This window comes from Arvicanthis niloticus, chromosome 25, assembly GCF_011762505.2.
Source record: "Arvicanthis niloticus isolate mArvNil1 chromosome 25, mArvNil1.pat.X, whole genome shotgun sequence".
NCBI classification, from domain to species: domain Eukaryota; kingdom Metazoa; phylum Chordata; class Mammalia; order Rodentia; family Muridae; genus Arvicanthis; species Arvicanthis niloticus.
The window spans coordinates 18,686,860-18,711,970 of NC_133433.1; positions in this window are offsets into that span (position 1 = coordinate 18,686,860).

The window sequence follows — 25,111 nt, forward strand, 5'->3', positions numbered from 1 at the left end:
TCTCTTTGCCGGTCTTGTCTCAACATGCACCCAACCTTTTTGCTTCACTCTCAGCTAAAAAAGAAAAAAAAAATATGGAAGTACAGATAAATTATGTGTTCAAAGAATTGACCAAAACAAGTGCTCATTCCCAGGAGATCATGTGCCTGAAAGTAAGAGCTACCATTATTCAAAATAGATTTCCCAACACTGCTATCTATATAAAGAGCTGCCACCTGAGCTCAGGAGCAGATCCTATTCTTTTCTGGCCACTCTGAGCAAGGATTCATCTGTTAATCCTTTCTCTTCCCTTTCTCAGCTCCCTTCACCTTGGTCCTCAAGAAGCCACTTAAAAACTTAATGTCTGAATTGTCTACTTATTCTTGGTCGTACACGCAACAGGTCTGAAAACTATTTTCAAAATAAAAGAGCATTTTTCTCTAGAAAGATTTTTCTCAGCCTCCAGAATGTGAAAGCCACTGTAGGTTTTCCTTTCTCAGACTTTTGTCAACTTGTATTCATATTATGTGAGACTTCTAGATCATGTTTCTAACGGACTTTGTAAACTTGTATTGTTCATGTTGGATATGGCCATTTAAAATCCCTTCATTGGTTTCTGGGCATATCAAACTATTATTACTCTGCTACTTGAATTTTCACTAATCAAACTATTATCCACAGCAAAATGAAACAAATATTTCAATTGGTTGTTTAATATTTTAGCTTCTCTATTCTTTTTAGCTTTAAATCCCTTCATTCTAACTTAATAGTGAAGTGGAAATAATTGACAAGGTAGAAACAAATTTCTGAAAAACTTGATAGTCACGGAATCTTAGAAGATCTGTCTCTTGCCCCACCTCTCTAGCTGCCAGCCCAGTCATGCTGAGATTTGCCTCAAATAATAGCTATTTTCTTGCCTATAAGACTATGCCCATCATCCTGGAGAGTTGGTAGAAAAAGAACAGTATCTGTACATCTCAACTCTGTAATGGTCCATAATTCCTCATTAATATCTAAAACTTTCAATCCTTTGCTTTGAGTCCTTGTTGTTGCTGTTAGGGAAGGAGGTCTAGCTAGTGGGTCATGGGTCCTTTATACAAACTGCATTCCTGGCAAATGAAGGAGAATGTCCTCTGGGTTGCCTATATCCCATCCCAAGGTTACACCTGACTCCCATCTGCTGTGTCAAAGTCACAGGGCTTCTGCTGTTGGCACTAAGCCTCTGCTGTCACAATTGCTGACAGGTGAGGCCCTCTGGCCCAAGATCAAAAAGCTTACTTGGACTGCAAGGGCACCTCTTCCTCTTGAGCTGCCACACATACTCTTTTACACTGCTCCACTCCAGGAAAGGTGACATCTTATTCAGGGCAGCTGAAATTTGAAATGATCACTGGATGTTTACTAGGTTGTATGTAGTGCTTCCTAGAGCTGCTCTGCTCTCTGTGGGCATCATTACAAATGGCTCCTTCCGTAACACTTTAGGGTCACAATTGAAGGCTTTGAGCCTGAATATCCAGCTGATTAAGTGAAGTCTGGTCCTGAAAAGGGCCCATATTTATCAGCAGATCCACCTGTCAGGTGACAGGCCAGGCTCAGGGTATGGCTGCCTGGCAACACGGTGAGTGCCACCTGTTAGTTGGGATTTCAGCCAGTCTTTCTAATTGTAGAGACCTGGTTTTAAACATGAAATAAAGAGCTGTATAGAAGCAGCAGTCCATCCTGAGCATTCAATCAAAAGATAGCATTTGTATAAAAACACACAACCAGTAAGTGATGTTAAAGAACTACAACCAGCTCTATTTTTCCTCCTGAAGGCACAAGCATAATTTTAATTATAATAATGTAAAATAGAAACACAATTAAATGTATTTCATAACTCAGATATAGACTTCTCTCTGTCTCTCTGTCTCTCTCTGTCTCTCTCTGTCTCTGTCTCTCTCTCTCTCTCTGACACACACATACACAAAACTAGAAATCTATGTTTTCTAACTGAGCCTAGGAATACAATTAAAACTGCAAAAATGCTGAAATATTATAATCAAAATAGACAAAAGTAACTGCTTTTCATAACTTTTAGTATAACATCTGTTGTTGCCCTTAAATTGAAAAATTATAGTAGTGTAAAGGGGAATATTTAGTCATTCCATTTACCCATTTCCAAAAATAATACAGATTTACTGACCACTATTCTTCCTCCACTTGGATGAACCTTCACTAGAACCTGCCATTGTCTATTGTGGTAATAGTCCAGTAGTATGTGGTATAAGAAGTCATTCAAGATATTTTTACTCCCTCTTTGAAAGAGGCCCCCTCAGGCCCAAGGCCAGACATAAGCTGAAATGGACTCATAGATCAAGAGCTCTCATGATCCTACTGTTTTGGGTACCATCTACCTACCCATGAAAATCACTGTCAACTAATTCATGTTCAAAATCAGCATCTATGGCATAGGTCCCATACTTGAATTATACTACTGACTGTTAAACTTTGAAGAAGTTTTAAACTAGGAACAATGACTTAGGGACTGAGGAATGAAGAGACCATGTTACTCTGATGTACAAGAAGAACCAAGCATCATGCGGGAATTTCAGCCAGTCTTTCTAATTGTAGAGACCTGGTTTTAAACATGAAATAAAGAGCTAGGTAGAAGCAGTGGTCTGCCCTGAGCATTCAATCAAAGGATAGCATTTATATAAAAACACACAACCAGTTAAAACTTTTATTGATGGAGTCAGACATGCCTAAAGAAATGAGCTCAAGTATGTAGACTGGTAGATTCTAGATAAGTTGTAAGATACTCCACAGACCACAGACAATCCATACTACAGCATACACCCACTTTTCAGTATATATTGAAGAATATTGGTGGTAGATATTGGTAACTTGTTTTTGCTACTTTGTGGGTTCTTCTTTTTTCTGACCTTTATCCTCACTTTCACCTCCTAATACTAGATAGGAGAGAAACAACAATAGAGGGTCGAGAAGAATTAGGAAGATCCCTAAATCTAGTTTTCCTTTTTTCCTTTTGTTTTTTTCTTTGACCATGGCTACTAACAAGCCACAACCTCCATGAATGATCAACAACCACCAACCCCATCTCTCAGGGCCCTAGTATTTATATACCTTCTGAAAAGTTCCCAGAATTCCAAACATCACACAATCACAGACATTATCTACAGCTGGCAAAAACATACCTCTGTTAAAGCACAAGGCAAATCATAAACCCCACATGCCTACATCTGGATTAAGACAAAAGCACATTCTTATAATATTTCTGTTTTTTTTTTAAGGAATCAAAATCCAGAATTCTCATTAAAGATATTCTCACTCTCATCCACATGTAAATTAAAATTCTTGCTTAGCACAAAGTCAGGTCATTTCATCAATTACTGTATTCATACTTCTATCTCAGCAAGGATGTGTCAATCATGCCTGAAGGCATCTTTCATATGAACTCTAACTAAAAATTCCCAAAGATTCCTAATCTAAGAATTACAAATCTGGGTTTTATTCTTTGTCAGATAAAGACATCTTAGAGAGGAAAATAATATGAATTTCATTAATTATTTGTGAGATATTTTTGTTTTTATAAGAAGAAAAAATTATTGTTGTTTTTTTAATAATTATAAAATTTTATTTGTGCTGGCATAGCTTAGTGGCAGAGCATTTGCCTAACATGCACAAGGCCTTGGATTTCATCTCCAGGACTAAATAATAAGTAAATTAAATTTAAAAAGTTCTTTCTCTAGGTGCTTCTCAGCCATTTGGTATTCCTCAGTTGAGAATTCTTTGTTTAGCTCTGTACCCCATTTTTAATAGGGTTATTTCATTCTCTGGAGTCTAATGTCTTGACTTCTTTGTATATATTTTATATTAGCCCTCTATAAGATGTAGGATTGGTAAATATCTTTTCCCAATCTGTTGGTTGCCATTTTGTCCTATTGACAGTGTCCTTTGCCTTACAGAAGCTTTGCAATTTTATGAGGTCCCATTTGATTCTTGATCTCAGAGCATCAGCTATTGGTGCTCTGTTCAGGAAAATTTCCCCAATGCCCATGTGTTCAAGGCTTTTCTCCACTTTCTCCTCGATTTGTTTCAGAGAATCTGGTTTTATGTGGAAATCCTTGATCCAATTGGACTTGAGCTTTGTTAAAGGAGATAAGAATGGGTCGATTTGCATTCTTCCTCATGCTGACCCCCAATTGAACCAGCACCATTTGTTGAAAATGCTGTGTTTTTTCCACTGGATAGTTTTAGTTCTTTTATCAAAGATCAAGTGACCATAAATGTGTGGGTTCCTTTCTAAGTCTTCAATTCTATTCCATTGGTCTTCCTGTCTTTCTCTGTACCAATATCATGCAGTTTTTATCACTATTGCTCTGTAGTACAGCTTGAGGCCAAGGATGATGATTCCCTAAGAAGTACTTTTACAGTTGAGAATAGTTTTTGCTATCCTGGGTTTTTTGTTATTCCAAATGAATTTGAGAATTGCTCTTTCTAAACTCTGAAGAACTGAGTTGGAATTTGGGTGGGTATTGCAAACATTCTTAGTCATCAGGGAAATGCAAATCAAAACAATCCTGAGATTCCATCTTACACCAGTCAGAATGGCTAAGATCAAAAACTCAAGTGACAGCAGAAAGAAGAACATTCCTCCATTGTTGGTGGGATTGCACGCTGGTAGAGCCACTCTGAAAATCAGTCTGACTGTTCCTCAGAAAATTGGACTTAGTACTACCTGAGGATACAACTATAGAACTCCTGGGCATATACCCAAAAGATGCTCCAACATATAACAAGGACACATGCTCCACTATGTTCATAGCAGCCTTATCTGTAATAGCCAGAAGCTGGAAAGAACCCAGATGTCCTTCAACAGAGGAATGGACACAAAAAATGTGGTACATTTACACAATGGAGAACTACTTAGCTATTAAAAACAATGAATTCATGAAATTTTTAGGCAAATGGATAGAGCTAGAAAATATCAACCTGAGTGAGGTAACCCAATCACAAAAGAACCTACATGGTATGCACTCATTGATAATTGGATATTAGCTCAAAAGCCCACAATACCCAAGATACAGCTCACAGACCACGTGAAGCTCGTAAAGAAGGAAGACCAATGAGTGCTTTGGTCCTTTTTAGAAGGAATAACAAAACACTCATGGGAGCAAATGTGGTGACGAGTATGGTACAGAAACTGAAGGAGGGGCTGTCTGAAGACTGTTCCACCTGGGTATCTATCCATCCCATGTGCAGTCACCAAAGGTAGACTCTGATGTGGATGTCAGGAAGTGCATACTGACAGGAGCCTGATATAGCTGTCTCCTTAGAGGTCTGCCAGAGTCTGACATATACAGAAGTGGATGCTCACAGCTAACCCTTGATCTGATCATGGGGTTCCCAATGGAGGAGTTAGAGAGAAGATTGAAGGGGCTGAAAGTGTTTGCGGCCCCATGGGAAGAGCAACAATACCAACCAACAAGAGCTCCCAGGGTCTAAACCTCCAGCCTGGGAGCACATAGGGAGGTACCCATGGTTCCAGCTGTATATGTAGGGGAGGATGGCCTTGTTGGGCATAAGCGGGAGAGGAGATCCTTGGTCCCATGAAGGCTGGATGTCCCAGTGTGGGGGAATTCTAGGGTGGCAAGGTGGGAGTGAGGGGTGGGTGGGGCACATCCTCATAGAAGCAGGAGGAGGGAGGGTAGGATAGGGGGTTCCTGTTCGAGGAGCAGGGAACGTGGTAAGGGGATAACATCTGAAATGTGAAGAAAATATCCAATAAAAAAGAGAAGAAAACAAACAAACAAACAAACAAACAAACAAAAAACAAAAACAAAAACAAAAACAAACGAACAAAAAAAAAAACCAGGGCTGGGGATGTGGCTCAGTGGTAAAAAACACATGCCTGACATGTGTAAGGTGCTGGATTTGATTCCTCAGCATTTCAACAAACAAACAAACAAAAACAAGCAATAATTAAATCAACAAAAAGTAAACCAAAACAAAATAACAACAACAACAACAAAAAAAAAGGGAACAAAATACTCACAGGATCAAATATGGGTTCCCAATGTTAGAGAAAGGACTGAAGGTCCCTCAGTTAGAGAAAAGACTGAAGTAGCTGAAGGGGTTTGCAACCGCATAGGAAGAACAATAATATCAACCAACCAGACTACCCAGAGCTCCCAGGAACTGAACCACCAACCAGAGTACACATGGAGGGACCCTTATGTCCATACACATATGTAGCAGAAGATGGCCTTGTCGGACATCAATGGGAGGAGAGGCCCTTGGTCCTGTGAAGGCTCTATGCCCCAGTGTAGGGGAATTCAAGGGTGGGAAGGCAGGAGTGGGTAGGTGGGTGGGAGAACACCCTCATAGAAGCAGGGGAAGGAGATGGGATAGGAGGTTTCAGGGGAAACACGGAAAAGGAATAACATTTGAAATATAAATAAAGAAAACATCCAATAAAATAAAAACAAAAAATGTCTTACTTTCAACTTTACTATATTTTACAATTCCATTTGTTCTTGGTTGGTCAATGTAACTCTCTACTTGTTTGCTGGTGACTTCAGGGTCATTAGTCCATCTTCCTTAGTCCAATTTTCAAGGGATTCAGCCTCACTGCCATGAACTTCAGGGCACTACAGTTTCATTTTTCCTCTCTAGCTGTTGGCCACTGCCAGTTATTTTCCTGATACATGTACTATAATCTCCTTATTATGTTATTTTTGCTTTGTCAGTTTTTTGGGAAGGATTTTAAATAATTAGGCATTAATCCAACATACCTGCTTTCTATTTCTTATGTTGATCATTTCTTTGCATTCATCTGTATTTAATCTGGAAGTCATTTCCTTTCTATGTCTTCCTTTATTTTTATCAGTTTGGCTTTGCAGATAATGAAGGTATCGTTTACCATTCTGCATATTATAAAGTCTTTTATAAACCCTTTTTTCACCAGATGAATACTTGTAATTTATAGACTCCCTGCTCCCTGTAGGTTCCTTGAAAATGTCACTCATCAGTTCTCACCTCTGTGACTTCTGACTGGTGCTTGGCTATTATCATAGTCTTTTTTTTTTCTTTTGTTTTTGTGTTTTTTTTTTTCACTCTGACATCTTTTAAGATTTTAGTTTTAAAATCACCTTCAGTAAAGATTTAAATGGTCCGCTATGACTGGCCTTCTTTTTTCTTCTTCTTGCTTGACAGAGTATTGATTTCCTCTCAAAAATTAAAAAAAAAAAATCATGTAAAAATATTTCAATTGGATGTATTATATCTAAATAAATAGTTTTCTGCATAGTCTTTATATGATAAGATTTTCCCCTCTAAGGTATATTTATACTGTTCTGTTGGTTAATGCCCAAATTGTAAGTATCTATGTTAATAGCTGACACAGTATATTTGTCTTCTCAGTTGATAAGCTTCATGCTTCATGTATTCCTTTTTAAACTTTAGTCCTGTGACATAGGCATAAATTTAGAGTCCTTCATCTTGTTCTATTCTTTCTTTTTTTTTTTAATAATAAAATAAAATATAGTAAGATAATCATAAACTAATATATCAGAATTGAGAAAACCAAAACAACAAAAGGTAAATACAACAAAAGAACTCACAAAAGACAGACACCCACTTATTTGCACATTCAGGAATCCCATAGAAATATAATATAATGGTTTCAAACTGGAAGCCATTATATATACACAGAGTACCAGTTACAGACCCATGCAGGCCTTGTGCATGCTGCCTCGGTCTCTATGAGCTCATATGAGCTTTAGTCATAGTGATTTAGAGGGCATTGGTACCCTCCTCTCTCATGGGTCTTACACTATTTCTGTCTTTACTTCCCCAGAGTTCCTGGAACCCTGAACGGCGAAATTTGATGAAGACACTCCATTTAGGTATAGTGCTTCAAGGTTCCTCATTCACTGCATAGTGTCTGGCTGTGGGTCTCTCTGTATTTGTTACCATCTGCTGCAAGAGAAAGCTTCTCTGTGGCTGAGTAAGGCACTGATCTATGATTATGGTAAAATTAGGAGCCATTTTATTGCTACTGTTTTCACTTTAATTAATTTATTTAATCAATTTACATCACAATTGAAGACCCTCCCTCCAATCCCATCCTCACACCTCCCTCTCCCCATTCTCCTTTTCCCTCCTCCTTTGAGAAAGGAAGGTGGCCCTGGGTACCATCATGCCCTGGCACATCAAGTCGCAGAAAGACTAGGGCCATCCTCTCCCACTGAGGCAACACACAGTAGCCCAGCTAGAACAAAGGGATCCAAAGGGAGGCAACAGAGTCAGTATCAGTACTTATTCTACTTGTGGGGGATTCATGTGAAGACCCAAGTTACAAATCAGCTACATTTGTGTAGGAAGCCTACGTCCAGCCCCTGCATGTTCTTTGGTTGGTGGTTCAGTCTCTGTGAGGACCAGAGGATACAGTTTAGTTGACTTTGTAGGCCTTCTTGTGGTGCCCTTGACCCCTCAGTCATTTCTCCAGCACTTCCAAAGACTCCCTGAGATACTCCTAATGTTTGTCTGTGAGTCTCTGCATCTGTTTCCATCAGCTGCTGGATGTAGTCTCTCATATGACAGTTATGCTAGGCTCCTGTCTGCAAGAATAGCAGAGTATCATTGATAGTATCAGAGGTTGCCTCTCTCCCACAGGACGGGTCTCAAGTTGAGCCATCATTGGTTGGCCATCCCCTCAATCTCTGTTCCATCTTGATCCTTACACATCTTGTAAGCAGAGCCAATTTTGGGTGGAAGGTTCTTGGCTGGCTACAGGTGGTAGCCACAAGAGCCCCTACATCCCCCATTGTTAGGAATCTTAGCTAGGGTCACCCCTGTAGAACCCCAGGAGCCTCCCCTGTCTCATGTTTCAGGCTTGTCCCAGAGATACCCCCACCCACCAATGTGTTGTTGGTTTTCTTACGACATTTTATACAGGTACATAATATACTTTGATCATTTCAATCCCCTATTACCATATTCTGTTCCCATCTACCGCTGTTTCTCCTCCTCTATCTCTCTCACTGTTTTCTTTTATCTAGCTCTAAGCCCTCCTTCAACATTTATATATTGTCTATTGTTTTTGCTTCATCTTTATCAATCTCTATCTCTCTATATATAATCACTATATGTACTATATATCACTATGTATAATATACATAAATGTATAAAGAAAAGGACACACATATGTGTCTGTGTGTGTGTGTTTAACCCAATGAATCTCTTTAGTGTTGCTCATATTGTCTGCTAGCCAATGCTTCAGAATCCTTATACTGTGTTTTGTCTACATTTTTGGTTGTTTGCTTGTTTCTTTCTGTGAATTAAATGTCAGTTTGATGAACCTGGTTTCTATTAGCTCATAATGATAAGAAAAATAAATCTAATTTGATATTCATTGTCTAAATAACAATAAAGCTTAAAATTGCTTCTCCTCAATAACAGAATTAAGTTATGTAAATAATAATTCACTATATTACTTTTGAGAGTCAGTTGTTTGATTTGTGACTCGGAATATTTATATTTTTTTTTCTTGAGAGTAAAATACACTGTCTATCTGTCTGAAAACTGAAAGTCTATAAGAAATGACTGATTCACTCAGGAAAACTCAGAGCTACTCAAGTTTCCCATAAATTAAAGCATTTCAGAGTAAAGCCATCACTCTCAATACCAGACGCTCAATGTCTTGCATAACTTCTAAAATCTCCACATTTCACATGAAAAAGTTCATAAACACATTCCAGGAGCTTCCCTGAAAAAATAACTGTGGAGTGGTTATGAGTCAACTTAGAAAATTAAATACTGTAGATAACTCTTTTGACAATTACTAAATATATCAATTTACTTGCATCATTGTTTAATTCCCTAGTTAGACTTTTGGCAAATATTTATTTCTTTAAGACATCGATTCCACAATTTTTCCAGACTTGAGAAATCCTACGTTTTGTTAGCCTCTTTGTATTTTACAAAGGGTCCTCCACTTTAGCATTTACTGAACTACTTGGCAATCCGTGGCTGTCACTTGTCTGCACCAGTAAGATCATCATGATTCATATGATTCACATGACAGGAGTGTCTTGTTCATATTTTTATTGATATTTTCCGTCTCTCCTCTGTACCATTAGGCAATAATACTTGCTACACTGAATTTCCACAATGTAAGTCATTTGAGATAGGGATAAGGCTATAACAGAGACAGAAGCCAAGTAAAACTAACAAGTAGTCAGGTGATATAAAGATGGATCAAGAGGTGAAGTGAGACCAAAAAGAATCAACAAGTCAGTACGATTATTCCCTTAAGTAAAGTGAAACAGAAAATCAGGGAAGATTTTGAATAGGGGAGACCACACATGTTGCACAGAACAGCACTGATTTGTTCTCCTTTCCCACAAAAGTTCAGTTTGAACATTTAAATTTTTTTTCTCATAGTATCAATATTTTTTAAAGTCTTGAAGCAAGCAAAAAATAATTGTTCTTCAAGCCCACCCACTCACCATAATCTCTTCCTTTCAAAGAGCTGAAGACATTTTCTAAGGAGTGTAGAGTTCCTGTAAAAAAAAAAAAAAATCTATAGAGCTATTCAGCATTTTTGGAATGGATTTAGAAACATCCATTGTATCGTTGTCATTGAGATTTTATAAGCAACCTTTACATTGTCTTTAAATAAAATAGTAATAGAAAATAAATTAGTAACATTTCAAGAAGCAGCTGTTGATAAAAAAGTGAGAGATCTTAAAGACGAACTTACACATTCAGAATGTTTGCTAGGTAGAACTGGGAGAGCATGGCTTATCTATAGAGTATCAAAAGACTAATTCCAAGCCACATGCTTCAACAATTATTTTTTGATCTGCCAAGTGTGATGACCCACAACCTATAATTCTGATTTGAGGCAGCTAAAGCAAGATTGTGAATTTTTTGTTTATTTGTTTGTTTATCCGCTATTCTGAAAGGCAGATCAATGGATAGATAGATGGTAGATAGATTAGATAGATAGATAGATAGATAGATAGATAGATAGATAGATAAACAGACAGATAAAGCATATCTAGTCTTTGAATGAATTAACATTGGATATTGTCTTTGGTAAATATAGTCATGGGCCACCTCACGACAAGCATATGTTCTAAAAAAATAAATAAATAAATAAATAAATAAATAAATAAATAAATTTAAAAAAAAAACAGCGCTAGGGAACTTTCTTTTTCAAATACAATAGAATGTACTTGCACACACTAAGACACTCTTATGAGACCACTTATATCCATGGTACATAGTAGACCAAATAACAAATTCTGTGGCATATGATAGCAGTTTACTTCTTTGAACTACGTAGGCTAGAGTAAATTCTATAAGCTTTTGCCTTATTTAAACATGAGAGGAACATTACAGGAGAAACAAGAGGAAGTTACAGACTGGCACACTTTTGTGCTGACATATAAAACATACTTATTTTCATAGCACATGGGTAGGAAGACAGAATTGGGAATATAAGAGAGAAACTTTATACAGAAGATAAGAGACAGACTAGCATGTCTGTTGCGTTAGTTATGAGTAAGTAAATCTTGAGCATAAAGTTTACTAAAGTCATTTTCTCTCAACTCACTGCTTTAGAGGATTGCTAATCTTGGTAAAAAAGTTTACTAAAGCTATAGCTTTTTGTTTGTGTAACTGCCTTGCAGTGCTCCGAGATAGGCAAGGCCAGAATGGAGAAGTGTGCAGCAATGTCAAAGAAATCTCCAAACAAATTGTTGAAATTGCAATGTCTGTATGATCTGACAAAGTAGTACAGTATTCAAAACAATGTATCAGAAAACCAAGCAAACAGACAATACTGCACACTACACTGTGCCTCAAAGATTACTGAAAATTTGTGTCTCCTGGGTTATGCTCTTGCCTGTACCTTTCCCAGGTTACTGTTGACTTAGTGACAGGGAGTGACAATTTCCAAAGGATACTTTATCCTTTCTTGGATAACTATGACAGTTCTTTAGATAGAAATTCTCATTCTATCAGAATTGCATTCCGAACATTTATCTATACTAGTCTAACAAAGCACAAGCTCTCTTGAAAGATATTTCTAAGGAGAAAATGGGAAAACATGGTGGGACTTAACTTGGGAACCGGGAATACAGGAGAGGAAAGGAGAGGGTAAAGTAACAGTAAGGTTATCTGAAAAAGTTATAAGGAATCATGTTATTATATATTTTCTTAAATTATATATAATGCATCTAAATCTGTATATTTTTATACTCATATAGTTTAAATGAAATTTCCCAGCTAGGTTGAGAAAGCTCTTTCCCAAAGCCATAGATTGTTCAATTAAACCTTTAATCCCAGACTTGAAAAGCCCTTTTTCTAATTGTCAGTAAGGGAATGTCAGGAGACTCCCAAAATATTATAGGCTGTTGCAGTTGCTGTTTCCTTTGTTCTCCTCCCAGAGGTAAAAGGTAAATCCCTTCTTTGCTGAAGACACCACCCTTTGCTGAAGACACAGGGCCCAGAGGCTCCTAAACTGAATCTGACTTGAAGGCTTCAGCTGGTGAGGACTTGCTTTCATGGTACCAGAGGTGCTATGTAAGCTTCCAAAAGAGAGAAGCAATCAGCAGTCTTACCCAGCCATGATATTTAAGAACTACCAATGACCAGCATTGCACGATAACATCCAGAGCTCAGTGGTGGCACATACTTCCTAGAGTAATCAACACCACTGTAATCAGACTTAAGATCCATTCAGAACCATGAAAATCATGTTTGGAATCAGAAATCTACCTGTTCAAAGCCTAATGATGACATGGATCTTGGAGGAGAACTGTAACCACCTCAACTTTAATTCCTAACTTCATTCTAAATATTTATCCTTATACTCGTAGATAAGTGTATCTCTCATCCCCCCAAAAAGAAATTTCTTTTTATTATTTGCTGTATTTCTCAATATAATAATAGAATTATATCATTTCCCTATTGCTTTTCCTCCCTTCAAACCCTCCCATGTACTATCCTTGCTCTCTTTCAAGTTTATATCCTTTTTACATTTTTTCATAAATGTTATTGGTGGTGGTGGTGCCTGTGTGTTTCTAAAAACATAAATTAAACCTCTTCATCTGTATAATGTTTCTTGTATGCATATATTTTAGAGCTGACAATTTAGTGTATTTACTTCAAAAATAAAACAGTTATTTAATAAGACAACCCCTATATACTATCACATAAGAATTGCTATAATAAATAAATTAACTCTTACAATGGAAACTTGTCCAAACACATTTAACAACAAAATATTTCTTTATTATTTTTGTTTCTGAAGTAATAATGTTCTGAAATGAGTTGTGCTTGTCTAGGTCTTCTAAAGAACAATGCCTAATGCCAGGTCCAAGTCTAGTGCTGAGTGAAAGAAAATGAAGCAGGCACGTTATGTGACGTCACATGACCTAGGGGAGGGTTGTTTGTTGGTCACTGTTCTCATTCTTTGCACTGGTCAACAGTTACTCAGGCAGCACTTAGTCTTCAGATTGCAATAGCCACTAAGGAAGCAGTTTTAAGTTGCACATTGGCAGTCTGATGTGGGGACAGTGAGTAGTGAGTTCTCAGGTACAGCCCAGCTTTGTTTGGTGTCCAGAGGCATTTAGGCCCACACCTTAGTACAGACTCTAGTGTGTTCTTAAAAATCTGCAAAGTGGGAACAACATTTGCAGTGTAGGATAATGGGCTCCACTGAAGGTGTGGGAGGGCAGAATTGAGTGACTCAAAGAAAGCATACTACCGCACCTTACAGGTCTGACAAATGTGAATTCATCACACAGGCACCCTTTCCGGTTGTATCTAATGATCTTAGGCCTTTAAACACCCAAGACTGGATCTCTTGCTGGGTCTCTCCTTTGGTTGCTTTTCTGTTTATAATTCTACTGTCAGAGGACTTTCTGACCTGGCCTTATTCCATAGGTATCTCTTGGATTAGTTGGTGGAGGTGGAGTCTATACTACTTTTTGTGATTGAACATTCAATCTTTCCTTAACAAGCTTCTAAGTTGTTTCTTTGCATATTCCTACTTGTCTTAGAGTTGAAGATCTGAATGTTTATAGTGTATTAGACATTTCACTTAAAAATGTGCTTCAGTTGCATGGAGCCCATTGTTTTTAATAAAATGCTATAACCTTGTGTCTTAAATCAATATACTTTCACATTTAGAATATATTTGTGGGTTTTCAAAATACACTCTCTGGATTTGCATTTGAGAGCAGAATACATGAACTTTTAATTAACTGGGGAGGGGGCCCTGAATGGATCAATCTTTTCTTAGACTTTGTGACAAGTACTGACATTTTGGCATCAATATATTCTTGTTCTCTTGTGTTTTTATATTATCAGTATTATGTTTGATTTCTAAATTACTTTTTTTTTCTGAGGTAATGTTTCTCTGGGCAACAGCCCTGGCTGTCCTGGAACACAGCGGTCTACCTGCCTCTGCTTCCCAAGTGCTAGAATTAAAGGCGTGGACCATAATGCCCAGCTGATTTCTACACTCTTTTTGCTTGTTTGTTTGCTTTGTTTTAGTTTTTGTTTTTTGAGACAGGGTTTCTCTGTGTAGCCCTGGCTGTCCTGGAACTCACTCTGTAGACCAGGCTGGCCTCGAACTCAGAAATCTGCCTGCCTCTGCCTCCCAAGTGCTGGGATTAAAGGCGTGCGCCACCAAATGCCAGGTTTGATTTCGACAATCATAATAGGCATCTTTATCTACTGTGTGAAAATATTCATTTACTTAGGATCAGGTAACCTAAGCTTTAGATCCATTTAATGAGATATATCAGAACTCAATACACTCAATTCATTCAATGCAATTCACTGCAGTGAATGGGAAGACGAGATGAAACTTTCCATCAGTCAGCACTAAGGAAGAATTTTGTGTTTTGTATGTGATAAGTAATCGCCTTGTGTACTACCTAATACAGGTGTATTGATAAATCCTTTGCTAAATACTAAGACAGCACAATGTGTTATCTTAACATTCATGTTAATAAATATACCTTTCAAGTATTTACTTGGTACACTCAATGAACCATCTTGTACAATCACTTTGACAGACGTGGTTCTGAATTATGTCTTTCTGTATGACATAGCTCGTATGTTAGGCTAGCATGTTCTCCTTTCTGCTTCTGAGTAATGTGGTGAAAATGAAGATGGCTCTGTCCTGTTATTGCTTTAGATACATACCCCTCCTCTCTTTCAACATCTGAAAGGATGGAACGTAACACAGAGCTAAGGGAAGACCTGTTGTGGATGTCTGCTATTCCTAAGATACATTGAGTTTTGCATTCCACAGGATGACGACGTGATTAATTGAGATCAAAGGGTCTGTCTCCTGTTTCATGCTCCAATCTAAATTCTCCTCTCCACATCCCAAAGAGCAAGATCTGCATGGCATACTAATGTGTGACCTGTGACTAGTGTTTGGAGAACATGTGGGATGCTTACTTCCAATGAAGGTCACAATTTCTAATGAAGGAGGAAGGAACAGAGCTCAAGACTATACATTGGTTTCTAGAATTTTCTAACGGTCTGCAACTGCCAAAGGACAGAGCATTGAGGTAATGACTCATTTCCCTCAGATATAAGCAGCTTGGAACAGGAACCAAAACGGGCTTGTCTCCCACTGCTGAGGGCTAACAGTGTGTTGGGACAGGACTCCTTAAGGTAGTCAGTGTTTCATGGTTCATTGTACTTAATCTTCCTGTCTTGGCAGAAGAAGAAGAAGTAGGAAGTAGAGAGTATAAATCCAGAAATGTTCCCCTTGAAACTGAGAGATATGTTTTTAAAAGCCTTGTCATAGAAATACGAAGAGAGAGAATAAGGATTACTTGCTTAAATGTCTACTGAGCCATCTTAGTATTCTATTGCTGTGAAGAGACACCATGACCAGGGCAACTATTATAAGGGAAAGCATTTAATTGGGGCTTGCTTACACTTTGAGAGGTTTAGTCCATTGTCACCAGGGCAGGAAGCATAGAGGCATGCAGACAGATGTGGTTCTGGAAAAGGAGCTGAGAGTTCCTCTGCAGGCAACAGGAAGAGAGAGGCTCTAGGCTTAGAATGAGCTTTTGGAAACCTCAAAGTCCACCCCAGGTGACACACTTCCAACAAGGCCACACCTCCTAATCCTCTCAAACAGCACCACTTCCTGGTGAACAAGTATTCAAATTTGTGAGCCTATGGAGGCTATTCTCCTTAAAACTACAACACCAACAAAACTGGTGACAAAAAAATGACATAAAATCCATGTGAAAGCTCCTAACAAGGATTATTCACATAGTAGGTCTCCTATAAAATTAATTATAAAAGTTCTAACAGTCTTTGAATAAATAGTTTGAGCTATGATGGCAAGGAGTTGCTGGTAATTGCTAACAATGCCACTTTTTCAACAACTGCCTCAGTACTCTTTATATATTACTGCTATTATTAAGTACCTAACGAGTTTGTTGACATAGAACAATGTGCTTCCTTCAATTTAAAATAGGCAGTAATTCAATAGAAAAATTTATAGGCAGTATAGAACCCCTTAAGTTGAATTACATTGTTAAATACAGTACTTATAGTACCCTTGATGTAAGCTTTTTTTTTTTTAAAGCATTAAAGGAATCAAACAAACAAAGTCTATATTTTTGCATAGGGTGTTTTATGTTCAACGCTGCAATATTTATGTTTGGCACTAATCGCTCCAGGGGAAAATATAGGCTGTGTGTCTTTTATGTGCTTGATGGTTCTGAATCATTGATACCCAAGAGCTTGCTACACCCACTGATTTGTGCCACAATACTTACACACTGAAAAGGGATTTTTGCTATTGAAAAGCAAGCTAAGCCTAATTTTGTAATTGCTATATACTATAAGATTCTATTTAGTAAGTGAAGTACCTAAATGATCTACCGTTAGTAAGTGACACAACATAGTCTGTTTTACACAAGAAATTACTTCCAGAATTTGTTTCATTTCTACCAAAGTGATAACTTGTAAAGTCTTATTTCTTTTGCTGCAAAGCATGGAGCTATGTGAAAATCTGTTGGGGAAAACTGTAATTCCTAAGATACGATGGCTCATGTATCATATGAAATGGTGATGTGATTGATACTTGAGATCCAATGGACTGCCACCTATTAAATTTATTTTCAAAACAATCAAAAGCAAATTCGTCAGCTCCCTTGCATATATTTAGAACACATGGATTCTGATTCCATTATTTCAATGAACGTTTTGCCTGTAGAGTTTTAAAGTATTCCTTTTCTTGAGGAATTCTAATAGTGTAACTCTTACAACAATAATGGTAGAGGTCAAACTGGGGAGATGGTTCAGGAGATACAATGCTTTCTGTGTAACCATGAGAAACCAAGTTCAATCCCCAGTGTCCATGGGGGAAAAACCAGCATAGAGAAATGAATAAAAGGGGATCCCTAGGAATCTCTTTTGTTCAGCCAGAGTAACCTACATGGTGAGCTCCAGGTTGGTGAAAAACTCTTTCAAAAACAAGATAGATTGGCATTGAGGAATGACATCTGAGGGTCACTTCTGGACTCTCTGCACATAGACACATTCACCTAATAAAATGTGTACATTTACCCGCTCATGCACATGCTAACATGCATGCACTCACAATTGTGCCTAAATTATAATGAGCATTAATTTTATAGTATATCGACTTTCAAGAATTGTGTAATGTATCAACTTCTGTCTCATAAAAAACCAATGATAGCTCTTGAATGGAAAAATTCAATGCCGTTTGTTACTTGGAAGCTTACGAATGAGAATTGCATGGATGAGATTGCATTATTCAAGGGCCTTTGAACCCTATGTCAGAGTCTGGGGAAGGAAATGGTGACTCTAGAAGATAGAAGTCTGTCTGAAAAGAAGACTGCATTATGCAGCTTACTTTTTCAATCTATGCTAGTATTTATACTACTTATAATACATGCAAGCTAAAAATATTTCTCATACTAAAATAAATGTAAATCCACGAGAGCAATAATGTACGTATCAATTGTTTAGTACCTGTTATGTATCAGGAATTTTACTGGCCCACCCTAAATTTATTTCTATGTATCTATCCATTTGTCTGTCTGTCTATTTTGCAAGGAAAACTAAAGCTCAAAGGGATTAAATCCATTGAATGTTATCATTTAGATCATAAGTCAAGGATCAGGGACTGAGGCTAATTCCAACAGTCTTCTTTACACCAAGAAGAAGGACAAATCGTCACACTGATGGTGTGCAATGTGGGTGAAAAGTCTAAGTGATTTGGATTTTGGTCCACTGCCATTCACCTGCAATGTTAGTAGGAAGGAACTGGAGTAATTTGAACTCAATCATCCTGGGTCAGAGCTTTGTGTTTATCATTATAAATACTTCTGTTATTAAAGAAAGGTGATCCTCCCATTTTCCCAATCCTCCTAGTTAATTGTTTCAGAAAAAAAAAAAAAAAACACTGCTAAGTAAGCTGTTGTATGAAAATTTTGAATAAAGAAATGAGGTTACCATTCTTGTGCCACCTTGTCTGCCAAAGTCTTTTATTAATCCTGGAAGTTCATCATAAAAATGGAGCATATCAAGGTCCATGTTACAGAAAAGACATTTAAAAGTCACAGAAATTAAATCAGTCACCAAAAAATAGTGATAGTGGTCTAGGCAGCTCTAGTGCTACATGGAAGGATAAAGTTACCTTCTGGCATTACTTGTAACCATGAAACCATGGCATAGTCTGAACAAATACAAGAATAACACAAAATAATTTGATTAATTTGACTATTCCTGGTGTGGCTTTTGAAAATTCATGCAAGTTGCTATTTCTTCAGTTCTCTGATGGTTTTGTGACCCCTCTAATATCTTGTATTATATGCAGTGCAATGTAAATGCATGGATCTCTGCTACTAAAATTACAGTAATACTTTCATCATTACATCTTGAATTAACTCAAAGAAAAGCAGCTGAGTATGCATGTGAGGGATTGCTCTTAATTAAATCATTGTGGTGAGAAGAACCTTCTTTAATCTGGGCCACACCTTTCTCTAGCAGCCTATATATACCAAGGACACAGGAGGAACCGTTTACACTTAACCTGCTTGTTCTTGCTCTCAGAGATAAGATCGTTCCTTTACTGGCATCAGAAACTGTGTTTTTGGGATTGCAGTGTATAAATACTGAAGACCAACTGAGACATGCAGTCTCAGGGACTGAACAACTACTGGATCTGGATTCTTGAACATGCTTATACAGCTATTGTTAGACTAGCTTGACCACATCCTGTAAGCCACTCTAATATATATATATATATATATATATATATATATATATAATATACACATACACACATATATAATGTATATATATATAAGTATGTATGTATATATGTATGTATATAAATGTATGTATATGTATGTGTGTGTATATATGTATATATTTGTATATATATGTTTAATGTCATGTGAATACATAATAAATATTATATGTATATACATAATTCTATCAATTATACACATATGTACACATCCACACATTATATACATTCATCCTACCAGTCCTGTTTCTCTTGACCAATACATTACTTCTTAGTATTCCGGACCTAGTACTTCAAGAAAATGACTCACCTATTTTTGCTTAGCTGCATACTAGATTGTTGGAGTATTCTTTAAACTCAAAAAATATGGCAGGATAGATGGCAACTGCGAATTGAAATATGACAGCAGTAGTAACAAGGATAGGACAGGAGCTAAAACGCAGCCTATAACCTTTCTTTTATTCTTATTGTCTCTTCGCCATGTGTCTAGTGAGAATTAGACAGTCTAAGGAAGAAGGTGTGATTATCATGGTCAATGCGTTAACATATATGTAGAAGGAGAAATGGCAGCGAACAGATCATACAGAAAGATTAAAGCTTGGTTCTCAGGAGATGATAGTCTATGTCCTCCACCATGTTTGAACAGGAACCTCCTCTAACTAATGAAATAAAAAGTTTCCATCTCCATAATCCTACAATTCTATATCTCCAATTTTTGAAAGCCTTCAAAAATATATTGCTGAAACATGACGAATATACAAACACTGTACACATTAAAGGAGTTTGAACATATGCACAAAACTCATTATACTATCATCGACATGAAGATATTAATACTTTTCATTTTCAAATATATTTTTGAGTCTGGCTATTTTCCTTTTCTGTGCTTGCCTATTTGTTTTTGGTAACAATGCTAATGAAATTACATTCTGCATAATATATTGTTAACTATATGTATTAAGTTATAGAGTAGTTCTCTGCGTGTCTGTTGCTCACGCGTGGGCGTGGGTCCTGTTGGGCTGAGTTGTGGATTCCACGTGTCTGCAGCCCTAGGCATCTGGAAACACAGCTCGGGGAGCAGGAGCAGGCCAGAATTTGACTGAGTTCACCCCATGCACAGGGTGGACTCTGGGCTATGAGAAGCCACCGAGCTCTGCCTGGGCATGGAGAGGTCTCAGCCTGAGACCCTGAGGGGGCAGAGCTCCTGGGTAGGGACCCCCGGGGCAAGAAGGTGTGTGTGGGGGGTGGGGGCGGGGATCTACTGGTCTCAAACTCCTGGGCAACCAGGTGCCTCTGGGAGCCTCAGAAGAGTTGAGCCTGAAGGCGTAGGCCACAGCCAAGAGGGATGAGGGAGAGATGCTCAGGCAGAGCCCCTCGGGTAGGGACACTTGGTTACTGTGACTCTCTTGGCTGGGTCATGGCTGGCTTGGCTAGCTTGCTTGAGTTGGCAGGCCTCTGTGGCTGGATGGCAGAGAGATCCTCCAGGCAGGAGATTAGACAACTAGGTAGTCTCGGTAGTTAAAGACCCCCTCCAAGGTTCTCCATGATGGGCCCCAAAGTGAGAGAGGAAGTCCATTGTTTTAAAAGTTTTATTATCATGGTGAAAAGTATAGCTGTACCCTACCCCCAGGGTGGGCCTGAGGTTAAATACCTTTTGTAAGTAGGAGGGTCTAGGAAGGAATGCTTAATTGACTATGCCCTCTAGCCTTTAGGTATCTCGTTAATATTGAGATCTCTTAAGGCACTGTAGCCTGTAGTCACACAATCTACCTGTGAAGGGGCTGGTAGGGGCGTTGCCCTACGTGACTGAAAGGCACAAATCAATGGAGGTCTTCAGCTTCAGGTCAGTAACCCTGGAGTCTGGGAGCATGGCAAAATGCATGTCTTCCCTTGCAGGAATATCTGTTGGGTCTCTGGCCATCTCTAGCCAGTGCTCAACCAGAAACCAAGCTATTCTTTCACTGTCCACCACCCCACAGTTCTCTAGAGTTCATTCTATTCATTTTGCATAATAGAACCTTTATGCAAATAAATACTATTTATTGTTCAGAAAATCGATGTTTAAACACCTATTCTACCCAAACCTATCTGAAGATTCAATACAATCTTTATTGATATCCAAATGCAAATTTTACAGAAGCAGAGACAGAAAGAAATCTTGAGGTTCTTATGGCTCCCTAGTGTACACTGAATAGCAAAAATATTTTGAGAAATAAGGAAGCTGTAAACATCATATTTGCTAATTTCAAAATACTCCAAATTTACAAGTAAACAAAAGTAACAAGAAAAAAAAATAATCAATGAGGCTAGTCAAATTTGAAAGCTTCTTACACTGAGTCTGGAGAGATGGCTCAGTGGATTGGGGCTTTATTCTCAGTATCATATGGCAGATCAATACTCTCTGTATTTCTAGTCCTAGGGAGCCTGATGCCCTCTTCCTGACTTGATAGGTGCTATACCCACATGATACCCAGACATACATGTAAGCACAGCATCTGTGCATATTGAATATATTAATTAATAATTAATTAAAGAGAACCTTATTTTAAAAAAATCCCTTACACCAAATGGAAACATCAAGAGACTTCTGGCATTCTGTAGAATGTGGGAAAATGTGTCTCAGTCTCTCTGAGAAGGAGTTAGCATCTAAAACATGTAAGAATCTCCAGAGTCAGGGAAAACACTAACATAAAAACTAAACAAAGATCATCTTTAAAGTAGGCAAAAAGACTTCTGTAGACTTGTGGTACCAGGTTTCTGAAGGAAGTGTTCCACATTATTAATCATCACAGATATTAAAAGCAAAACCACAATAAAGTGCTGTCACCCCTGTTAGGATTATCACAAGATAAAATTATAAAGATAAATAGTAGAGGATATATAGTTTGGATAATAAAAACATTCCTCACGTGTGTGTGTGTGTGTGTGTGTGTGTGTGTGTGTGTGTGTGTGTGTGTGTCTGAAGACCTAGACTCCAGATGGTAATGCTAATTTGGAAAGTGACAAGACAGTTAGGAATGGGGACCTCACTGAAAACAGTGTGGCTGGAAGCAGGACCGTGAGCCTTAGGCCAATCCCAGTCCAGCTCTAGTTCTCTAAGCCTCATGACCACCAGTGCTATGTAAACATTTGCCTCATGTTCTCACTATCTTCCAAAGCTTCCGTATCACCATGCAATCCCCGCCCTGATGCTCTGTACCCTCTTAAACCATGAACCAAGAGGAACTCTTCCCTAAGATTTCTGTCGAATATTCAGTCACAACATGAAGAATAGCATACAGAGAGGATTTGAGAAATTAGAATCCCTGAGTGGTATTGTAAGATTGGTAAATTTCTGCAGTAACTACTGAAATAGGTATGGAGCCCCTCAATGAACTAATTATAATGAACACATAACCCTGTATCCCTACTTACAAACAGATACAGACATCAGCATCTCAAAAACATTTCTGTCTTCTAATCCCACTGCTTCATTATTGTAAGAGCTACAATATGTCAAGATCCCAGATATCTATGAATGGATAAGTTGATAAAAACAAAAAATAGGATATGGATGCCACACAGTGGTACCTGTCCTTTTAAAACTACCCGGAGGACATTCTTCTACATGAAAAAAAGCCAGATGCAAAACGACAGGAAGTACATGGCTCTAGTAATGTGATGTATCTAAAACTGACCAGATTCTTAGAAGATTTGGAAGAATTTGGAGAAGTGGGAAGATTGTTGTTTAACAGGCAAGAAGATTTGGAGAAGTGGGAAGATTGTTGTTTAACAGGCAAGAGTTTCCTGTTAAAACAGGAAGATTTAAAGGCATCTTCATAGTTGTATTTGAACCTTGAATTAAGTCCTTCTAAATTGCTCTATCTGAAATTGCCCAAGCCATTCTACTGAGTTTGTCTCTCTTATTCTAGGAATGCAAAAAAAAAAAAAAAAAAAAAAAAAAAAAAAAGTCATTAAGCTAAATCATGCCCAAATTGAAATTATCTAGCAATTCTTACACTGTCCCCAAAGAATACTTATTTGACTGGGCAGCTGCTAGCCTAGCTTTTGCTGCCTAATTAATAATGGGAAGAAATTCAGGTCAAATGTGAACAGCCAGCTACATACGTCTTTAAAAAGAAGTAAGGCATTCGGTTTTGGCATGTTTTGTTTCTTGAAAATACGATACTGAGCTTCTTTATTTACATTTGCATTCCCCACCTGACTCAGGTGTAAACCAAACGACAAAGTGTTAGCCGTTTCTAGTTCATCTGTGAATATAGCACTAGCAGCTGAGTGTGGCTGGACCTTCACCTCTCCTGTATTTCCTCAAAATAACAGTTGTCAGATGTATAAATACAGGGATGTCTATATAAATAAAACCTCAAAAATAAACATGTGCAGAGAATCTTAAGCTCAGACCTCATAAAATACCTTAACTCCATCAACTGGCGCATTTGCCTTTTAAGTGTGTGTTATCTTAGGTTAATTTTCCTGCTGTCTTATGTGGTCAACCACACACAACTAAAACATAGCTGGGATATCTGAGTGCCTGAGTATGGCAAAACAGTAACACAGTTCTGTTTTTAAATGGATGATGGGGTTCAAAGACTCATAACCTCTCTGGCCAGGAAGATGCTGTAACAAAGGAGATAGGGAAGCCTCTGATGAATAAATATTCACTGCTGAACACTATCAAAGGTTTTCCCTCAAGAGATGGAAACACAGTTTTGTAAAATGGTTTTTTTTAAAGCAAGACAGCTGTTTTAAGAAAAGGTATCCATAAATATGTACACAAATTCAATTTAAAAACCAAAACAAATTATTTGCTAATCAAAATTCATCTTCAGGCTTATGTCAAACAATTTGGTAACTTGTTTTAGGTAAATGGACCATTTCCTCTCCTCTCCCAAAAGTCTATATTTACATTCATTTATTTGTGTACTTCAACAGGAGTAAGACATTTCTCTAATGTTGTTAAGTGGCATTGAGCTAAATTACAGGAAGTGTGTCTCTGAGATGAATTGTCTTCGATGGTGATTGCTGATTAAGATACATACAAACAATTCTGCTAGTTTGAGAGAGAAAACAGAAAAAAATATGTCCTCATAGAAATTATATTAGCTAGTCAGGGTCATTGTCTCAGTGACGATGATGGAAGTACTTTATAATCTCTCTACCCAAAAGTATAAGCATTAGCAATGTGCAGCTGTTCAGCACTTGAAACATGGGTAGAATATTGACCAAAATTCTATATTCCATATTTTATTTAATTTCAAATATATATATATATGCACATATGTACATATACACACATATGCATACATATACATACACATGTATATACACATCAGTAGACAGCATAGTTCTAGGAACACACCTCACAGCAGAATATCTGATTTAAATATGTCACACCTATATGCTTCCTTGTACATAGATTCAAAGATATTGCCTAATTAGCCTGAGTTACCTGTCCACACTAATCAAATTTTCCACATTTGCCTTTTTACCACTCGGCTTGTCAAAATTTAATTTTTAATTGTTAGATGACCAATCATTGTAGCTACTGGATAGTTTAATCTTAAAGTTCTTAACTAGTAGAGTTTGTTATCTTACAATGTGAGTCACCTGATTTCCTGTTTGAAATAGCCTTTTCCTGTTCGCTGACCATTTGTATGATGGGATGATCTATCTTTCCCCTCCTTTTTTCCCTCTTTACATCTCTCCCTGCCTCTTCTTCCCCCTCCTCTTTATTTTCTATTTATATAAAAAAAATTATAAACTAACCATTTGCCTGTTGTGTCAATTATAAATGCT